Source organism: Oryctolagus cuniculus, chromosome 9 (genome assembly GCF_964237555.1).
Source record: "Oryctolagus cuniculus chromosome 9, mOryCun1.1, whole genome shotgun sequence".
In the NCBI taxonomy this organism is placed as follows: domain Eukaryota; kingdom Metazoa; phylum Chordata; class Mammalia; order Lagomorpha; family Leporidae; genus Oryctolagus; species Oryctolagus cuniculus.
Window position 1 is genome coordinate 61,580,149 of NC_091440.1, and position 19,432 is coordinate 61,599,580.

General features: G+C 43.2%; 1 long non-coding RNA gene across 1 annotated transcript in view; it reads left to right on the forward strand.

The window, feature by feature from the left end:
- LOC127492122 (uncharacterized) overlaps nt 1-19,432 on the forward strand; it is a 67,011-nt gene that overhangs the window by 10,660 nt on the left and 36,919 nt on the right. The window contains exon 2 of the long non-coding RNA XR_007921195.2: nt 16,915-16,976. This is a non-coding gene — a long non-coding RNA (uncharacterized lncRNA). The remainder of the gene's footprint in view (nt 1-16,914; nt 16,977-19,432) is intronic.

A 19,432-nucleotide genomic window follows, 5' to 3' on the forward strand; every position in this document is an offset into this window, starting at 1 on the left:
GTCAGTTTGTTCCAGACTTCTTCCTGACCATCCAGGCATCAGTGTGAATTCCATTCCCATAGCCAACTTTTTGTTCTTCATTCATTCATTTTGCACCTTCCACTTTTCTTTTAGGTTTTTTGGAATCATTTAGATATCATAGGTGGCATATGTGCTTCCAGTATTGTCATGAAAACTGTAGTTTTTTTTTTTCAGGGCATGATATGATAAAGTCCAGTAATATTTATATTAATAAAATTAATTTTTGAAAAATATTTATTTATTTGTTTATTTGAAGGCAGAGTGAAAAAGAGAGAGGGAGTGATGAGAGAGAGAGAGAAATCTTCATTCTGCTGTTTTATTCCCCAAATTGCCAAAACAGCCAGATCTGGTCTAGGTGAAAGCCAGAGGTCCAGAACCCCAACCTCATCTTCCACATGGGTAGCAGGGCCCCAAGTCCTGGGACATCTTCTGCTGCCCCTCCCAGACTCAGTAGCAAGAAGCAAGATCAGAAGCAGAGCAGCTAGGACTTGAACTGGCACTCGGATATGAGACGCTTGGCATTGCAAGTGGTGGCTTAATCCACTGAGTCACAACATAGGCCCCTAAACATATAAAATTTATTACAGATAAAACAATGACTGGTAGGTATTTTGATGAAAGTAGTTATTTAAAGAGCCAAACGGAGTACAGTGAGTTCTTAGCAGGCGCTGCGGCTCACTAGGCTAATCCTCCGCCTTGTGGCACCAGCACACCGGGTTCTAGTCCTGGTCGGGGCGCCGGATTCTGTCCCGGTTGCCCTTCTTCCAGGCCAGCTCTCTGCTGTGGCCAGGGAGTGCAGTGGAGGATGGCCCAAGTGCTTGGGCCCTGCACCCCATGGGAGACCAGGAGAAGCACCTGGCTCCTGGCTTCGGATCAGCGCGGTGCGCCAGCCGCAGCACGCTGGCCACAGTGGCCATTGGAGGGTGAACCAATGGCAAAGGAAGACCTTTCTGTCTCTATCTCTCTCACTGTCCACTCTGCTTGTCAAAAACAAAAACAAAAACAAAAAAAAGCTGGCAGTTCCTGTATAATTTGCAGAGGGCTGTCTCCTTGACAGACTGTTTCAGGTCCTACACTGTCTACTTTTGGCAATGCTGGTATTGGAGTGCTGAGTCATAGAAACATATTCCAGGCAATTTCCTACAAGGCCAAGTGATGGTTCAAGAAACAATATTCTGCTGAAAAACCTTGATTTCTACAGTTGTGTAGGTCAAAGTCGAATGCACTTGTCTCTGATAGGACAACAAATTGATTCAAGGACTTTGGCCCACAGGCTGCCTCTTAAAGAGTCAAGCCTGAATTAGATGCAGAAATGAGTAGTTGTGTGTGCTATTGTGGTCTAAATGAATGGTACTCAGAAGCATCAAATGGATTGCTTACCCAGGAAAGGGGAAATAATTGGGTGAATGTAATTTGTAGTTGGTGATTTACACACCAATGTAAATTTTTCAGTTGAGAGGCAAATAATTTTTCCAGATCTGGTGGAAATGTTCCTAGCTAACAGGAATTACATGTATTTGTGAATAATCATGCTAGCATCTTTTATTCCATTATCATTAAACATTGCTTGAAAATTAATTATAATTTTCAAGTTATGTGTGAGCAAGCCTTAGAAAACAAACTATCTTTATCAGATATGTATATTTTTTCTAGTATTTTGAGTATGTATTAATTCAATATTTTTAAAAGGACCTAAACATTTAGCAAATATTCAAATTATTCAATTCAAAAGGATAGAGTTATTGATGAGATATAATTTGAAATTTGAGGTTAAGTGTCCTTAACTAAGTGTGTGGCCTTGAGCAACAAAGTCACTTTAGTAGTCTAATCCCCACTTTTCTCGCCTATAAGTTAGATTTCTACCTACAGCATTGGGTTTTTGTGGTAACCACATGGTTTGCAGTGTATCTAACAGCGGTCAGCTGTAAAGCCCAGTAGCAGTAGGTTTATGTTTGATGCAAAGAAACAGCTGATTGCTTACTATTGGTTGGGACCTGCTGTGTGGATTTAATGTATGGGGAAGCATGGAGCGTCTGTTGGCACTTGGGAAATTTGGATGTGATTGAGTTGTGAGATGACATTGTCATGCATGGAGAACAGAGGGCATCCTGGTTTCTCTTGCTGGATGGTGACTGATGCCTATAGTGGTTAGTTAGAATATCAAAGCTAGAATTGTCTAGGGGCTGCAACCACCTAGCCGGTGGCTCATAGTCTAGGCCTCCCCAAATAATTTTGCAAAGAATTCCAGTTCTTTGAAAGCAGAATTCTATGCCCCCAAAAGTTTGGCAAATGTCACATGCACTAACATTATAGATATGTATTGTATAAGTTGGACTGTCTCATATGTAGATACCAGCCTTATCTGGCTATTTAACTAGAAGTTAATAAATAAATAAAACATGAAGTTTCTCAGTTGCAGTGGCTACATTTCAAGGGCTAAATAGTCATTTCTAGGTAATGTCTGCCACATTGAAAAGTGTATATACTGAACATTCCCATCATTGCAGAAAGTTCTGTTTGTGCCATGCAAGAAAGACTCTGAGATTGCCTGCAGTCCAATAACTTACTTGACTTTCTGCATCTCTCAAACCTTTTTTTTTTTTTTAATTTTATTTTTTGACAGGCAGAGTGGACAGTGAGAGAGAGAGACAGAGAGAAAGGTCTTCCTTTGCCGTTGGTTCACCCTCCAATGGCCGCCGCGGCCAGCGCACTGCAGCTGGCGCACCGCGCTGATCCGAAGCCAGGAGCCAGGTGCTTCTCCTGGTCTCCCATGGGGTGCAGGGCCCAAGCACTTGGGCCATCCTCCACTGCATTCCCTGGCCACAGCAGAGAGCTGGCCTGGAAGAGGGGCAACTGGGACAGAATCTGGCGCCCTGACTGGGACTAGAACCCCGTGTGCCGGCGCCACAAGGCGGAGGATTAGCCTAGTGAGCCGCGGCGCCGGCCTCTCAAACCTTTTAATACCCAGAAGAGTTTCCATTCCACACGACACTGTTTAGAAAATATGATTTGGCATCACTAGAGAGATGGATCCAGTCTTCCAGGGACCTGCTCGGCAGGCTCTATATCTTTACAACTCTTCAAATCCTGTTCCTGATACACCCAGGGTCATAGTTATCTAAGCTCCTGTTCCTGTTGAAAGGTTAATTATTTTGGTATTATGAGACATACCTCACTATGTGTCTGTTAAACTTGTGCACAGCCAGTGTTCCTTCCATCACAGATTTGGAATTGTAGAAGTGGAAGATATGTAAGAGGGACTGTAGTTCAAACTTCTTTTACTTATGAAGACACTTAAACCCGGAAAGGTTATGTGACTTTCCCAGGGTCACTCTGTGAGTAGGGCAGTCTGTGCTCTCACTTTCTGTTATTAAGGTTCTTGTTGTGGGGCCGGCGCCGCGGCTCACTAGGCTAATCCTCCGCCTAGCGGCGCCGGCACACCGGGTTCTAGTCCCGGTCGGGGTGCCGAATTCTGTCCCGGTTGCCCCTCTTCCAGGCCAGCCCTCTGCTGTGGCCAGGGAGTGCAGTGGAGGATGGCCCAGGTGCTTGGGCCCTGCACCCCATGGGAGACCAGGAGAAGCTCCTGGCTCCTGCCATCGGATCAGCGCGGTGCGCCAGCCGCAGCGCACCGGCCGCGGCGGCCATTGGAGGGTGAACCAACGGCAAAGGAAGACCTTTCTCTCTGTCTCTCTCTCTCACTGTCCACTCTGCCTGTCAAAAAAAAAAAAAAAAGGTTCTTGTTGTGTCTTCTCATCATAAGCCAAAATAAAGGGGGGAAATTATTAATAGACTAGGATTGTGTCAGTGGTAGTATGAATTTTATCTCTAGTTTGAAATCTTGTCTGCCTTTGTGAGTGTGTGTTCTGTAATGATGAGTCTGTATTTCTTAGTTCAGAGTATTTTTACAAGCTCTGACTAGGCAGAGGCCATCACCAAACACATCACCTAATCCCTCAGTTCCTTTGGCCAGCATTGTAAGAAAGTCTGATGGTTTTCAGCAATCAGCCAGTAAGTATGCATCTGCTTTTGAACCCATTCAGAACTCATTTGATCACAAATTCTAGCTAAATCAACCCTATCTGATTTTCCTATTTTTTTTTTTTTTGCCAAAGAATATAAAAAGTGGTGAAAATAGCAATCTGTATAATGGAAGAAAAAAATTCACTTTCTGGTTTATAGAAAGGTTGACATTTGCTGTGACGCTGTTTGGTTTTGAGGTCCAGGTATGCCTTTCTGTGTCTACTACTGTGGAGGAGAGGAGGATCCCACATGGGGGAGTCACGTAGGTTGTCAAAGGAAGATGGGTCATCTGTCAGGATCATGTCCCAGGGCTGTGATCTGGAACAAATAGACTTCTGGCACCTTTGCTGGGATGTCAGTGGGAAAGCCCCGTTAGTCATCTTGCCAGATGAGGGCTTCTGGAAACCTTCACATGGCTGTACATGTGTCTATTAATGAAAACACAGAAGCCACAGGAGTTGTGGCCACACATGTGTCATCCTGCCGACCCCCTGGACCTGCAAGAATCACAAAGAAGTGAATGAGTTGTGAAGCTTGATCTTTGGAAGTTCTGAGTTTTGAAATATAGGAAATGTCATGTTCACCATTTCTCTTAGAGAATTTTTTTTTGACAGGCAGAGTGGACAGTGAGAGAGACAGAGAGAAAGGTCTTCCTTTTCTGTTGGTTCACCGCCCAGTGGCTGCTTTGGCCAGTGTGCTGCGGCCGGCGCACCACGATGATCCGAAGCCAGGAGCCAGGTGCTTCTTCTGGGTCTCCCATGCGGGTGCAGGGCCCAAGCACTTGGGCCATCCTCCACTGCACTCCCTGGCCACACCAGAGAGCTGGCCTGGAAGAGGAGCAACCGGGACAGAATCCAACGTCCCAATTGGGACTAGAACCCGGTGTGCCTGCGCCACAGGCAGAGGATTAGCCTATTGAGCCACAGGGCTGGCCTCTCAGAGAATTTTGAACTTGAAGGACACAGCTGACTTTTGCCTCCCCAAAGATCTCTGAAGGATGGGTGCTCTCAGGTGTTCTGCTGTTTGAAAGTCATTAATCTTGAGAAAGCATTCATTTTCTCAGAAGATCATCCACCGAAAAACCAGTAATACAGCTGAGCCGATTGTCAGCCTAGAGAATGATGTTGATATAGAATGATGTTGATATGTTTGTTCTGCCTTCACAGAATTCAAATTTTACTCCCTTATATATAGAATCTGATGCAAATTTTCTAGTTAACGATACCATAATACAGAGGGAAGCCTGCTCTGTATTCACCTGCCCTTGGCATGATTTTTTGTCCCATTATATTTAACTGGAGTTAGAGAAAACTCTACCTCAAGGTGTGCCCAGAGATTCAAGTCACTTGAATAGTTTCTTTCACAGGGAAGATCCACATCCACGTTTAGATTTAGAGCAAAATTTGGAATGGACACTTGATACCAGACCCCTGCTGTGTTCTCTCTTGTTCTGCTGAGTGGCCATTAGTACAGCTTGTTTTTATGGCTGGGCTTGCTCATTAGGAGTCGATCTGGGGTTGACCTCCAAATGAGCTTGGTGTAGAGGAAACAGCCCAAGACAAGAGTCAGGAGACCAGTGTCCTACTTCTGGCTCACCTGTCTGCCGGGGGTTGGCTTTGGACATGTCCATTCACATCTGTAGGCCTCCCTTTCTTCATCTATGAAATGAAGTTTTTAGTAGTGGTGCAAGTTAACTCTGTCCCCTGGCCCCTTGATCATTTTATTCTGTCAGCTAAGGCAATCAGTATCCTTGACCACTTCCTTCATCTTAAAGTATTCAACTTTTTTGGATTTTGCACCACCAATTCCAAGTTAGTTCCACAAAAATTACTAGGTTAGGGGTTGCCCTGGCTATTCAGAGTGTGCATAGGACATTTTTTGTCTTTGAGGCACTCATAAGATGTGTAAACATAATCTAAACCTAATCTGTTTCTCTGGCTGCTGTTTCTTGGCTTTATTCTTCTCCTTTATTTTTGTTCTGTCCCCAGCTTTCTTCAACTTTTCTATATTCTCTCCTTGGAAAATATTACTCATCCTCCGGATTTCAACTACAATTTAAATGTTGTTAATTAAAAAAAATTTCTCAGGGCCAGCACTGTTGACATAGTGGGTAAATCCACCACCTGCAATACTGACGTCCCATGTGGGCACCGGCTAGAGTTCCAGTTGCTCCACTTCTGATCCAGCTCTCTGCTATGTCCTGGGAAGGCAGTAGAAGATGGCCCAAGTGCTTGGGCCCCTGCACCTGTGTGGGAGACCCAGAAGAACCGCCATGCTCCATTTGGGGAGTAAACCAGTGGGTGGAAGACCTTTCTCTCTCTCTTTTTCTCTTTCTCTCCCTCCCTCCCTCCCTCTCTCTGCTTCTGAAACTTCACCTTCCAAATAAATAAAATAAATCTTTAAAAAATTTCTCTTTAATCATGACCTTCTAAATCTCTATCAGTGATTGATTTGTATTCCTCTGTGCATCCTGATCATCTCTCCCTCCCTGGATATCCCACAGGGACCTCCCCAACTCAAAAAGTCTGATATCAAACTTATTTTACTTGTATCCGTTTCTTTCCTCCTGCTCTTTTTTTTAAAGGGTTGCAGTTGTATTCTTTTTTTTTTATTATTTATTCATTTGTTTCAAAGTCAGAGTTACACAGAGAGAGAAGAGGCAGAGAGAGGCAGAGAGAGAGAGAGAGAGAGAGAGAGAGAGAGAGAGAGAAGTCTTCCATCCGCTGGTTCACTCCCTAATTGGCTGCAACGGCTGGAGCTGTGCTGATCTGAAGCCAGGAGCCAGGAGCTTCTTCCAGGTCTCCCACACGGGCGCAGGGACCCAAGCACTTGGACCATCTTCTACTGCTTTCCCAGGCCATAGCAGAGCACTGAATCAGAAATGGAGCAGCCGGGTCTCAAAGCGGTGCCCATATGGGGTGCTGGCGCTTCAGGTGAAAGCATTAACCGGCCCCTCTCCTGCTCTTAAAATCCACCACTTCTCTTGAATTTCTTACTAAGATTAGGAGCATTGCCATCCATTTAGTCACTTAGATTGGAAACTTCAGAGTCATTTGCCTCTCCCCTTTCCCCAATTCTAATTTATTACCCGTACTTTACTTTAATACCCACTACTGAAGTGCTACTGGCTTCTCTTCCCTTCTTCCTATTATTCCTATTACTGCCTTTGGCCAGCGCGAGCTCTCATTGGGACTGTACTGATTTTTTCTGCACCTCCCATGTTCTGACATCTACAGAGTCAGGATGCACTGTGTAGTTCTGCTGTCTGCTGAGCAGTCATGTGGCTGCCATCATAGTGTGGGCCTGTGCATCCAGCCTTGGGGAATGGGCATCAGTTGTGTGGAAGAAAAGTCCCAGGAGCAACAGTGGAGCAGTTTGAAAGGAAAACATGCACCATTCACATTTTAGATGGTTTTTGAATGGAAAGTACTTTAGAAGAGTACGATCTTGAATGGAAAAAAGTATTAGGAATACCTTACTCAAATTATTTTGCTGATTTTTCCTTTTTATGTATGTGCAAGTGTTATATATGATAAAAATCTGCAATATGAGTCTAAAAGAACCCTTTCAACAAGTATAAGACAGTCCAAGTGGTGATAAAAAGCATTATGTTACTGTTTAGTTGGCAGAATTTTCTTCCTAGAGATGAACAAAGCAGTGGTGGGACTCACAATCAGTGGCATCGTAGACTTGATAAACAAAAATCTCTCTAATCAATCAATACTTTCACCATCCTATTCGGGCATACTTGCCTTCAGTTTCTTCCTCTCTGACCTATGTTTCCTACTGCTAACAGCATACTCAGATCGGATCATATTATTATTATTTTTTTAAAGATTTAATTATTTTATTTGAAGGGCAGAGTTACAGAAAGCAAAGGCAGAGAGAGAGAGAGAGAGAGAGGGCCTCCATCCCCTGGTTTACTCCTCAGATGGCCGCAGAGGCTGGAGCTGTGCTGATCCGAAGCCAGGAGCCGGGAGCTTCTTCCGGGTCTCCCACGTGGGTACAGGGGCTCAAGGACTTGGGCCATCTTCTACTGCTTTTCTAGGCCATAGCAGAGAGCTGGATTGGAAGTGGAGTAGCAGGGACACGAACTGGCGCCCATATGGGATGCTGGCATTGCAGGTGGTGACTTTACCCGCTACACCATAGCGCTGTCCCTGGATCATATTATTCTAACACTTAGAAATATCTCCTTTGAAACAGGTTCTCAACTCTCTTTTTCTTACCTAGAGCTGGAGAATTTTCAGTTCTACTAAGCTCCCAGGTGATATTGATGTGGCTGGCTCAGGGGCCACACGTGCAGTGCCATTGCCTTTAGGGTATTCAAGGATCTTTTCTAAGGGCTCCCGTGGTGCAGCTTCACATACTCTGCCCATTACCTCTGGGATTCTCCACTCTGAACTTTTAAAAATATGTGTATATACACACACACACACACACACACACATGCATGCCTGGGCACACTGCCTGAAAATGATTTGACATTTAAGATGTAGTTAAATGGACAAATTCTACAGCAGGACATATTTCTTTTACTTATCTTTTCCAAAGAGGTAAATTTCAGGATGTTTATCTATTAGGATCAGCCTCAAGACAGCTAAACTTAATGCCCAGGCTTTTCCAGTAATTAGGACACTGTTCCTTGGGGACCAACAGGTCATAAAGTTTGACGGGGTTTTCCAATTTTCTGGATTATCAATTTGGCAATCATCCCTACACATAACACAATTTATTATGAGTCAAAGGATGCATCATTGTGATCATTTTAAATATTTATAAGATGTTGTAAATATATAAGGTACTGAAAAGCAATTTAAATTGTACCAAACCACCAAAATTCTCCCTGTTTCAATGTATTTTAACTTCAGGCACATAAATAATAAGATAAAAACTAGGGAGTGGGTGCACAGGCAGAGTGAAAACATGGGAAGGTGGTTTTAAGGTGTGCCTGCTGCAGAAAGCTCTGGATTATGACCTGCGTTATGTGACAGCAGTTCAAGACTTGTGGCCTTCGACAAGTGGATCTAAGTGGGGATTTAGGCTGACTTTTGTAGGGGGAATCACTGCTGAACACTGTAGGTTGAGCACTATTTCCTGAGTAGGAAGCTGGATGAGTTTCATGTGTAGTCCCTGTATGTTCACACACACAGACACACAGTTGTAAAGACACACACTGATTGCTAATATAGAACAACTCAGAAATGCAAAGTTAATAGAATTGTGATATAAGAAGCAAGTTAATCCTAACCCTAACCCTAATCCTAACCCTATGCTATGGTCTGCCCAAGCTTCATGAGTAGAATTTTTATTCTTTCATGTATTCATTCAGTGAACATCAGTACACAGTGTATGTAAACCTTATGCTGATATTTGACATACAACAAGGAACAAGTTTTCATAATCCTGGGTGAATGAATGAATGAATGAATATATTTATAGAATAAAGAATTCAAGTTCAACAGCTTGCGATACAATTATAACTGTCTGCATGTGTAGCACTTCCAGACCACTTTCCATGTGCCAGCTTTGTGCTAGAATTTCCATGAATTTCATTCAGTTGACATTACTACTCAGAGTTAACTGCAAGAATTATTTCCTGAGGAAATGCATACTTAGAGAGGTTAAGAACTTCATGAAATACTGTGTAGCTAGTCACATGTAGAGCTAAGATTTAAAGCGAACTTAATCTTATGTCCTATAGTTTCTAGTCTACAATGTTGTAGTCTCATCAGGGAGCTGTTAATATGTGAATACAATGTGATGTGATAAATGCTTTGGTATGGGAAGTACAGGAGGTGGTAGGAGAATACAAGAGGGACAAGAAAATTCTTTCCAGAGAAAATAAAGTTCTTATAGTTGGCCAGGGTTTGGGGGAAAGCATCTACAAAGACCTGGAGGTTTGAGAGATTGGCAGTGTGCAGAACTAGGGTAAGGTCAACAGGGCTAGAGCACAGAAGCTCTCCCAGTTGACTTCAGCTGCCAGCTGTATCAGTCAGAGTCCTCCAGGCAAACAAAACCAATAGGTTATCCAAGAGGAGACTTACTGTGAAAACTGGCAGTTAGAGAGCACAAAAGGTCCCATGATCTGCCATCTGTAAGCTGAGAACAAGGGAAGCTGGTGGTGTAATTTTGTCTGAGTCCAAAGGCCCAAGGACCAGGGGAGCCAACAGCATGATTCTCAAACCAAGGCCTAAGAACCCGGGGTGAGGTGGGGCTGCTGGTGTAATGAGGCCTGGTGTCTGAAGGCCCAAGGACCAAGAGTTTCAATGTCTGGGGCAGGAGAAGATGGATATCCCACATTCAAGAGATACAGTGATAGTGATAGTGATAGTGATAGTGATAGTGATAGTGATAGTGATAGTGATTGTGATAGAGAGAAAGAGAGAAAGAGAGAAAGAGAGAAATTGCCTTTCTTCCGTTTGCTGTATGGAAGCTCTCAATGTATTGGGTGATGCCTACCCACATTGCTGAGGGTAGAATGTCTTTACTAGGTCTACTGTTTCAAATGCTTGGCTTTTCAGGAAACATCCTCATAGACACACCTAGAAATCATGTCTTATCCACTATCTGGGCATTCTTTAGCTCAGTCAAGTTGCCATATAAATTAACCATCCTGCCAACTCTACACTGACAACTCCCAGTCTATATCTCTTAGCGTTTACTCATAGCCTGATTGGAGTTTGTACATGAATGTTTCAGTCTCAGCCACGTTGCAAACATCTGTACTAGGTGTATGCTTTGTAAGGTGTGTGCTGTCCAGTTTAGCCAGCACAGGTCTCTGTTTCTGGTAGGCACTGCTGACTGTTTGGAATAAAGTGTTCTATTGAACAGCACGGAAGGTTTAGTAGTTTCATTTGGGTGCTTAGTGATCTTTGCTTCCCTCCAAACAGAATGAAGGAGAAATGTACCCTGACTGCTGTTTGTCCCTGGAGCAGCTTAGCAGATGTGCCTGGGCTCAGGCAGAGGTGATCTTTGTAAAGAGCTGGCTGCCTGTCTCATGGTTCATAGCATCGCATGCAGCCTGAAGCAGGCTTCAGAATTAAAACAGGAGAGGAATCAGGATGTGTTTGTGAAGAAAATGAGAAGGGAAGAAGGATCTAGAAAAATCAGGAACTCCTCCCATCCTTTTCTTCTGTGTAGGCCATGGTTGCTCTCAGGAAGCAGAGTGTCTAAACCTCTAAGGGGCTTGAACAACAGTCTTGGGAGATGGCCAGGTACGTCCCCACACTGCAAATATTTAGCTTTCAAATATCAGTGTGAGAACACAAACGCCACATAGCATTCAGGGCCAGTTGCCTTGATTTCAACCTAGCAGAGTCTCTCAGGGCAGAAATCACTGCATTAAGCCTACACCACCACTCTTCCCATCAGGAAAAGTCTACTTTTCAGTTGCTCATGTACACTCCCTGTAGACTCATGACTTGTTTGTGCTTTATGGCTGCTGACACCTAAATCTCACTCCATTATTATCTCATTTTCTATTTGCCACTGCTTTTCACATCAGTTAAGCGCATCAAATACTCTTGTGTCACACATGTACAATGTACACCCTGCATGAAGAAGTCATATTTCAATCACTTGGCTCTTTGTGAAATAAAAGCAGCAGTAGTGAACTAACCCTTAAATTCCAGTCTTTTATTTACTTTTTTTGTTATAGCTTACATGATATCTTGTACCTTTTTCTTCAAAGATGCTGCCATCTGACAAAATGTATTTTCTTTAAATATGTAACCATCAAGTTCAAGTGAGTTTTAAGTACTGTTGGTCTTGAAGCACAAATCATCTGATGTAGTATTTTTTTCAAAATAAATACATATATACATAATTTGAAGTCCTTTATGAAGAATAAAAGATACATTTATAGCCATAGAATACCCTTGATAAATCAACACATTCATTATGAATCAACTAAAAAGGAATTTAGAATTAATTCTAGGACTGGCCTGATTGATTTGACAGAATCTTGTTTTGGGCTCAGAAGGAAATTTCCAGTCACTAGGTTGAAGAAGCCTTTGTGGTGATTTGTGCATCTCGGGTCTGTGCCATAGGTCACTCATCATGATGTTCCACACAGTGGACTCTACGGGAGTCCTGAAAGCATCAGTGGCTTCTTTGATTATAATTACTCTGGGCTGTCACAGTGTTAGGTTTTTATGACACTTTTTCCTATAGTTGAACTCACATGTGACAGGCAACCAAGACAAATCCAATAGCAAAAATCTACCTAATGAACAGGTAATGAGAATACCACCTTTATTTCTTGAAACTGGCATACCCTTGTACATGACATGTGCTTTTATTTATTTTTAATCATCTGGCCAAACAACTCTCTTTAATGAAAATGTTAATATAATGATGGTTTGTGGGTGCTTTGGGGGATTAACTGAAAAATTTGACAGATGCAAAAAATTCTTTGATTCTCTATGAAATACGTGTTTGAAAAAGTTTAAGGAAGACATTGCTTCTCCTAGACATTGTATTCCAAGAGCCAAGAAACTCCCTTAGGGACTATAGGTACTTTTTAAAAAAGATTTATTTATTTATTTGAAAGAATTACACAGAGAGAGGAGAGGCAGAGAGAGAGAGAGAGAGAGAGAGAGAGAGAGAGAGAGAGAGAGAGAAGACCACAAGGGCCAGCCAGAGCTGTGCCAATCTGAAGCCAGGAGCCAGGAGCTTCTTCTGGGTCTCCCATGGGGATCCAGAGGTCCAAGGACTTGGGCCATCTGCTGTTGCTTTCCCAAGCTATAGCAGAGAGCTGAATCAGAGGAGGAGCAGCCGAGACTTGAACCAGTGCCTATCTGGGATGCTGGCACTTCAGACTGCGGCTTTACCTGCTACGCCACAGTGCTGGCCTCCATCTAGGTACTGTATGGTAGTCTGGTGACATTTATGGAGCAGGTCCCAGCAAACTGAAAATGTGCCTATTGTGTGATCCCCGAGGAGGAAGCCCTCTTTTTGTATCAGAGTTTCAGATTTTCTGCAGCTTGATTTGAGTTTGTTCTTAAGAATTGGATGCAGTACTCAGTTAGCAGATATGAAGAAGGAAGACCTCATCATGGATGTTGGCTGGGTTCTTCCACTGAAGATGAACTTTTTGGGTTCCATCCAGAAGTCAGAATGTTCTCTGTATTTTGCTGCCCTCCATTCCAGATGAGAGAGGCCCTGCAAAAGCCATAATATGAACTCCACAGTTATCTTTACGTCCTCAAAACTGTGGCTGCCGTGGATTTCAGCCTGGGGTGTAGGAATCCAACTTCTGAGCTTTTTCTCACCTACTTGGATTATTTCTCTAGGGATATCTCTCATTCACCCACTGAAGTCATGCTCCTGGCCCCAGGATGCCCTCTTTAAAGCAAGGTACTGAAGTGTGAGGGTTGAGATGATGAATCTGGTCCACATTATATAGGCTCAAACACCAACTCCACTACTCGCTAACTTGGCGGGTTACATAAGTTCTAAAATGCTTCATTTCATATCAGTAAAATGAGGGAGAACAATGATCATCCTGCTACCTACCTCATAAGACTGTTGGAAGAGTGAATGTCAGCACATTGCTTAGAATGCAGCAGTAGGTTCCCAATAAATGCTAGCTGTTATTATCACCATGCCACCCATTTAATTTTCCTCACAGCATTTACTGAAGCATTGGCAGTGGAGGTGGAAGGTTGTTTCTCACACACAGGTGAAAGGCCATGGTGAACTGTGTGCCTCTTGCCTTGATATGTTGTTGAGGCTCCATGGGGAGGGGGGCACTTGCAGGATAGGCTGGAAGGTACTCACTCTGCTTTAACTCTGAGCCAGGATGAGGCCCTTTCCACAGCTGAATCACAGATCCTCCTGAAGGTGGCATCACATGGGGATGGTGGCAATAGTCAGGTGACCTTGGCCTTCTGGTTCTTTTCATAGCCTTTATGTGCAACAAGAGCATGAGAATACATTCAAGCTCAACTAGGCTTTTCAGACTGTGTCATCAATTCACTGGTGGTTAAAACATCACCAATTTTTAAATGCTACATATATAGTTATTTAGGAATAGTATCTTTTTAATAGTTCTATTCCTTGGGTTATAGCCACATAGAAGTACTGGTTCATTCCTTTTAAAATGCATATTTGTGAAAACATTTGGTCAGTGGCTCTCTATTTTTGGTTTGATTCTCTATTCTGGAAGCCAAAACATTGATGTAATTCCAAGGTGAACCTAAAGTATGTGTTCTATTTCTGATGGTGTGTACCTTTGGAATATCTACCACAGATAGCTAGTGATTTCCTGCTCCTGCATAGTTGCAGCCAAAATAAAAGGAATGACAGAGCTAGACTGTGCATTCAAAATCAAACAGTTGATTTTGAGAATTGGGTTTTCCTCTGGTTTCCAGATGCAACTACTCTAAAAATCCTGGACGCCTTTTTGGGACTCATCTTTCTCTACATCTTCCTAGTGCTTAGTACTTGCTAAGTACATGGTTAGACTCTTTGATTATGACTTGATAAGTAAATGTTTGTTGAATGCATAAGTGAAACACTATTGTTAATTGTACACTTTCCTCCTTGGGTGGCATGTTCTCTGTACTCTGCCATTTTCTTTCCTATCCAAGCTCAAGTTCAACCTAAGCTGAGTGGAAAATCATCACAATGGTAACCCAACCGTTGGAAGTCATAGATAGCAAAGCTTCAACAAAACAAACCCTGACCCTTGAAGACTAACATAGTGTTTCCAATATATTATTCTGATAAGAAATTTTCATTAGCTGACTTACCTCAAATGGTAGAGTTAGAAACATACCAGGGGATTCCAATTCAATCCCATCAAGGTGGCATGTACCAATGCCATCTCACTAGTCCAAGTGATCAATTTCTGTTCACAATTGATCATAATGATAGGACTAAGAACCAAAGGGATCACATAAACAAGAATAGTGTCTGCAAATACTAGCTGATAGAATAAAAAAGGGAGAGAACGATCCAACATGGGAAGTGAGATACACAGCAGACCCATAGAATGGCAGATGTCCTAAACAGCACTCTGGCCTCAGAATCAGCCCTTAAGGCATGCGGATCCGGCTGAAAAGCCCATGAGAGTATTTCAGGCATGGAAAGCCAAGACACTCTGGGGGGGAAAAAAAAAAACTAAATGAAAGATCTCTGTGAGTGAGATCCCAGTGGAAAGAACGGGTCATCAAAGAAGGAGGTACCTTTCTCTGAAGGGAGGAGAGAACTTCCACTTTGACCATGGCCTTGTCTAAATATGATCAGAGTGGGTGAACTCAGGGGGCTTCCATAGCCTTGGCAGCTCATGACAAGAGCCTAGGGTGATTACTGATGCCTAAACAAGAGTGTCAATTTGTTAAGTCAACAACAGGAGTCACTGTGCACTTACTCCTCATGTAGGATCTTTGTCCTTAGTGTGCTGTACATTGAGATTTAATGCTATAACTAGTATTCAAACAGTATTTTTCACTTTATGTTTCTGTGTGGGAGCAAACTGTTGAAATCTTTACTTAATGTATGCTAAACTGATCTTCTGTATACAAAGAGAATTGAAAATGAATCTTAAGCCGGCGCCGTGGCTCAATAGGCTAATCCTCCACCTTGCGGCGCCGGCACACCGGGTTCTAGTCCCGGTTGGGGCGCCGGATTCTGTCCCGGTTGCCCCTCTTCCAGGCCAGCTCTCTGCTATGGCCAGGGAGTGCAGTGGAGGATGGCCCAGGTGCTTGGGCCCTGCACCCCATGGGAGACCAGGAAAAGCACCTGGCTCCTGGCTCCTGCCAGGATCAGCGCGGTGCGCCGGCTGCAGCGGCGGCCATTGGAGGGTGAACCAACGGCAAAAGGAAGACCTTTCTCTCTCTGTCTCTCTCTCTCACTGTCCACTCTGCCTGTCAAAAAAAAAAAAAAAAAAAAAAAAAAAAAAAAAAAAAAAGAAAATGAATCTTGATGTGAATGGAAGGGGAGAGGGAGTGGGAAAGGGGAGGGTAGTGGGTGGGAGGGATGTTATGGGGGGGGGAAGCCATTGTAATCCATAAGCTGTACTTTGGAAATTTATATTCATTAAATAAAAGTTAAAAAAAATAAAAATAAAAAAGAAATTTTCATTAAAAGCAGCCATCATTGTGGTATGTGCAAAAATGCACCCTATCCTGCCTCTACCACCACCAAAAATGTTCACTTCCTCATGTCTGGAACCTGTGTACTACCCTTGCACGATAAAAGTTATGAATAAATTAGTTTTCTGACCATGAGGAGATTATCCTGGATTATACAGTGGAACCAATATAATTTCAAGAATCCCTTTAAGAGGGATGCAGGAAGGTCAAAGTCAGAAAGAGGGTGGAAGATGCTAAGGTGCTGGTTTTGAGGAGGGAGGAAGAAGGAAGGAGCCATGGACAAAGGAATGCAGGAAACTTCTGTAAACTAGAAAGAGCAAGGGAACCATCTCTTCCCAGAGCCCCCAGAAAGAGCATTGCACTTCCACCCATTCTGGACTTCAAGACTCCAGAACTGGGAAGTTCTAAATTTGTGTTTTTTAAACTTACCATGCTGGTGATGATTTGTTATGACAGTAATAGAAAATGAATACCAATGTCTATATGTTCCATCATGTTATAAAACAAATTTTTAAGGTTAAAAAAATAGGACTGGATCCCCCAAATGCACACTGGCAACTTTGCAAGCCACACAGGCAAATACATGTATTTGTAGTCTACCTGGGCACGATACTATTGTTCTTATCTGTTCCAAAGACAAAAATAACAGCTTGGTTGTATGAAGGGAGCCCACAACCCTTGCCCCTTTACTATCAAGTGAATGTCAACCAAAGTGGGAAGGAACAATTTGCCTTGGGTTTCTTTTCTCTGAGTACTTTGCTTTGGCTTCCAGATGCCTGCTCAATACATCAGCTGGAGAATCCGACTTGCTTTGTCAAAATGAAATTGAACTAGGTAAGTTCCCTAAGTTTAATGTAAGTCCAAATGAAATCTATTAAGCATATTCAGATTCTATTCTAATACAGAGTCTGTGGATAAAAAGTAAAAGTCTAGACTAGCATTGTAGGAGCCCATACTTTCAGAGTCCTTTCAAATTCTTTCTTTAAAGATCTACATTTCTCTCTTTCCTAAATCTTTAAAAAAAAAAGAGCTTAGTGACATGTCTGGCTGCTTTGCATTTTCATTGTTAAATATCTTCATTCCTGTGTTCTCAATTTGTAAGGCAGTAGAGATGTGATCAACATAATGAGCCTCGTTTTCCTGGGCAGTTCCTTGTAGTGCTAGGAGAAGAGAGAAGGAGGCTCGTTCTGGTAGCAGAAGCTAGGCACCGCCTCTACCTGGTACTGAATAAGGCAATTTCACCCTGACTTCTCACAATGGTGACAAGGATAGTCCAAGAACCATGTCATGTTTCTGTTAGCTGCAAAGTCATGATTACAGTACTGTGTTTTGGGATCTCCAGTTCTGGAGTCAGGCAGAACTGAGTTCAAATCTCAATGCTGTCCCTGAGTGGTTGTATGATATTGGGTAAGCTGCTTGACTTCTGTTTTTATTTGGAGTGTCATTAGCACTGTCTGCCTCATTGTAAAAAGTAAATAGGTTGATGAATTAAAAACACTTAGCACAGAACTTTGCTATGGTACTTAATAAGCACTCAATAAATATCTAGAATATGCTCTATGCAACATTTATTCAGACTGTAGAGATGTTGGATAACTAATATTCTCTGTATGGTAAAACTACATTTCCCTCTCCCTTCCTGCCTTGTCCCAAGTTCCATGTGATAGGAGGCAAGGGAAAGAACTTATTTGGAACGAGTTCATGTCTAATGGATGTTCTCTGGCTGCCTGTGTATCTCTGGAATTGAACATTAGATAGATAGATAGGGTGATGGGGGCATTGGCCGACAGTCCAGCACTTGCTTTAACATCCATGTACTATAGCTGTGGAAATCCCCTTTAGGCCTTTGACACCTCTGCGTATCAAAAGTTATTTCCATCTTCATTTTTTTCCTGCTTCTTCTTTTACCCTGACTCTCTTAGGGGACAAGAGCTCTCCTATATCTTTTTCCCAAGTTCACTGGAGAGATTTTTGTCTTTGCCAAGGTTGATGTCCAGAACATCTGGAGGCCAGTGAAAGCGAAGGATTGGCCCACAGTGGAATCACTGATTGCTCCATCAGGCACGTGGCTGCCAGCTCTCCACCAGGCTCACAGTTTTTAGAGGCAGCTTGTGTCATGGAGCCCCCTGCACATTCACCATTGCCTGCCCGTAGATGCCACTTACACATTAGCCCACCCTCATGACAGTGATATGCCATTTAATGGGACTTTCAAAAGAATGGTTTGCTTTGGAAGCTTCTATGTAGGAAAGCTTTGTGGGGATTCCAACATATCCCACATCGAATTCACTAATCCCCCTGGCTGTCTTCCCTTCTGTGTGCTCTGGATCAGTCAGTTCACCAACAAACTGACATCTGGGCGTCATCCTCGATCCTGTTCATCCTTTCTTCTACAGCTAGCTATGTGGTCTCCAGTTCTGAGGCATCCACCTCCACAGTCCTCCCCAGCATTATCTTCTTCTTCTCTCCTTCCTCACTGGCATTGTCAGTCCAGGCCCCCTCAGTTGCTACCTGCTGCCTCTCTGGTTTGGCTCCTCTGCCTGCAGTCACTGCTCATCCATTACAAATGGGGCCATCTTTCTGAAACAAGCATCTGCTCAGTAAAGACTCCTGTAGCCCTTTGGCTAAACTCCATGCTCTTCCATTCATGTGCAGTGTGGCCGCGTTGGTAGCAAAGATGACCCTGGAATCGATACTTGGGCACACAAGTTGGCTCCTCCACTTACTAGCCATGTGACCCTGAATAAGTTACTTTACCTCTCTGGTACCAGTTATCTGACCTGTAAAATAGGGGTAATGATGGGACCTCATAAGATTGTTTTGAAGATTAAATATGATAGTACATATTGGCACTCTGAACAGAGACTGAGATATAACAAATGCTCAAAAATGTTGACTGCTACTGCCAACTGCCTTTAGTTAGCTACTGAGGCCCCACAACCAGCTGCCTCCTGCTGGGAGGTCAGGGAGAGACTTAAAATCTAACTTTTTTTTTTAAAGATTTGTTTATTTGGAAATCAGAGTGTCAGACAGAGAGGGAATGACATAGAAAGAAAGAGAGATATCTCCCATCTGTGAATTTACTCCCTACGTGGCTGTAATGGCCAGGATTGGGTCAGGCTGAAATAGGGGCCAGGAGCTTCATCCAGATCTCCTGCATGGGTGATCTTTGGCTACTTTTTTCAGGTCAGTAGCAGGGAGCTGGATCAGAAGTGGAGCAGCTGGGAAAGGAACTGGCTCCTGTGTGGGATGGCAGCATCACAGGCTGTCGCTTTACTGGCTATGCTACA